The sequence below is a fragment of the Penaeus vannamei genome, chromosome 31 (genome assembly GCF_042767895.1).
Source record: "Penaeus vannamei isolate JL-2024 chromosome 31, ASM4276789v1, whole genome shotgun sequence".
In the NCBI taxonomy this organism is placed as follows: domain Eukaryota; kingdom Metazoa; phylum Arthropoda; class Malacostraca; order Decapoda; family Penaeidae; genus Penaeus; species Penaeus vannamei.
Window position 1 is genome coordinate 28,143,967 of NC_091579.1, and position 2,500 is coordinate 28,146,466.

The window sequence follows — 2,500 nt, forward strand, 5'->3', positions numbered from 1 at the left end:
TTGATAATAATAATAAGAGTAATAAGAATGGCAATAACGACTACAAAAACAATAACAACAGCAACAATAATAAGAACAGTAATAACAATGACAGTAAAGTTATTAATAATGATAATAATGATAAAGACGATGATAATAATGGTAATTATAATAATAATAATGAAATAAAAACTAATACTAATAATGACAACAACAATAATATTAGTAATAATAATTATTATTATAATAATGATAACAATAACAATGATAATCATCATTATTATTAATATCATTATATTACTGCTACTATTATCATCATTATTAATACTATTACCATTCTGCTACCGCAATTACCATGAATATGATTTTTATATCAATCTTTATCTGCAGGATAGATGTCACAGCAATAACGGCCTATATCGACCTGCAATGATGACATTCAAATCGTTATCAAAATAAGTGCTATCGTCAAAAGCTGATATTTTTATCAACTTTTACAGGTAGGGAAGGTCACAGGAGAAGACATTTGTAACTTGAGGCTATTTATAAACCACCTGTTGGATCACATTTCCAATCGCACAAAATAACACCTAAAGTTACCATTTGCCAAGACGAAATAGTCGTTTCTCCAACAGTCGTTATGTTCTTACGACTAATCTCTCTCCAACATATTGAACGTTTTAAGTATAATGGGAAAATGAGCTCATAATCATATCTATTGTTACTGATGTCCATAGCGTTGAATTTATACAAAGGTAGTTTAACGGCACGGAAATTCTGAATGCCGATTACTGAACATGCTTCCGCTAAGCAACGCACAAAGGGCGAGTGGATTATGCAATACATTCCGGGCAGGAAAGATTTTTTAAAAGTAGTATTAATCGCTAATTCAGTCATTTCTTGTTTCTTTCCGATTATTCTTTGGTTTATAGAATATCCGAATGTACCACTGGCATATATTTGTTTATATTTAACTTCCTTCTGCTCGCGCCACAGTAGGAAAACACGGCCGCGTTTTTTGTCTGTGTTGAGCAATTGAGATTCCTGTCCTGGTTGGCCCTCGGGATGCGTGCTTCCCTTCCGCTTTTAGATTATTTTTTTTCTTAATAATAATTTTTTCCTTGCTCCTTATTACTATGCAATTAGCATGTGAACAATGTATTTCTAGAATCGCATGGTATGCAGATGCTAATTTGTAATGAAAAGACTGGAATAATTGCTGAAGGTACTTTATTCTGTACATTTTATTGATATTTTGCTTGGCGAGTCGTAGGAGGCGTCGGGTACCTGATACCAAAATAAACCAGCTGATTGCCTATCATACCTTGCTATCAGTACAAGATAATACTGTTCGATTAAGGTAACAATTTTTATTATATCATAGGCTATTTCCGTCAGCTGCCACCAGGTTGAAGGTGTCATACAACTCTCTGTCTTTTGAGTCATCTCTTCTCAATCCACCTGTCTGCTTTCGTGCGCAATCTCGTGTCTTGAAATATGCGCCATGTCTAGGTCTGCTTTCCACTCTAGGCCTATGTCGTGTGTTTGTTTCCATCTCTGAGATCCGTGGCTGCTTTCCATCCTAAGTCAAGTGTTTCCTCTTATTCCCGGGTCAACAGTTTGCTTTGCACCCCAGGTCACGTGTTTGCCTTCACCGAGTCTGCTTTCATTTCTGAGAAGCTTGCTTGCTCGACGCACCGAGTCACGTGTTTTCTTTTACTCCTGAGGCCATGGTCTGCTTTCCACCACAATTTCGTGTCTGCTTTCATGCTTAAGGCAACAGTCTGCTTTAATCCCTAAGTCAACAATCTGCTCTTTACTCCTAGTCATGTGTCTGCTTTCATCTCTAAGCCATCAGTCTGCTTTCCACTCCCAGTCACGTGTCTTGCCTTCCACCCCGAGTCTCGTCTGCTTTCCTCCCCAAGCCAACGGTCTGCTTTCCCACCCCAAGTCACGTGTTCTCCCTCGCCTGTGCATTCATCACTCCGAGCTCATTCACAGCAAAGCCTTATGTCGCAGCACATAACGTCTTTACACGATAACTGTCCCGGTGATCTTGCTCCAAGGTCATTGCGTGTCTCTCTTTCGTTAGCCGCACAAAGCCGTTTCCACGCCAGCGGTTCCTCCTCCTCCTCCTCCTCGGCTTCGATCGCCACGACACCTGTGAGTTTACATGTTGCATCTGTTCAAAATATTTGGTTTTCTTACTTGTCTTTTTTTCTAATGTTCGAGGATTGTTGATTTAAAATAGAGGAGACCAATGAAATGGGATTTACCAATCGCAAAATGTTGTAGAAGTAATTGAAATAAAATGAAATGAATGCGTGAATGTTATATAAGAAAGATTTTGAAGAACAGAGCAAATGTATTGGAAGCTGTGGATTTAGAAATACAGTAAAAGAGGCTGACAGAATAAATGAGGAATTTAAGGAAAATCTTTGATGTAAATTCCCTAAATCAACTTGCGGAAAGTTACACTGGACTTCCCCACTAAGTATATGCTGCAATCTCTCTCTCTCTC

At 38.1% G+C, this 2,500-nt stretch overlaps 1 protein-coding gene across 1 annotated transcript in view; it reads left to right on the forward strand.

The window, feature by feature from the left end:
• The first annotated feature begins 2,069 nt into the window (after positions 1-2,069).
• Positions 2,070-2,500, forward strand: part of LOC113800581 (mitoferrin-1) — a 32,444-nt gene continuing 32,013 nt past the window's right edge. The window contains exon 1 of the mRNA XM_070144041.1: positions 2,070-2,142. The gene's annotated coding sequence lies outside the window, so the exon portion shown is untranslated. The remainder of the gene's footprint in view (positions 2,143-2,500) is intronic.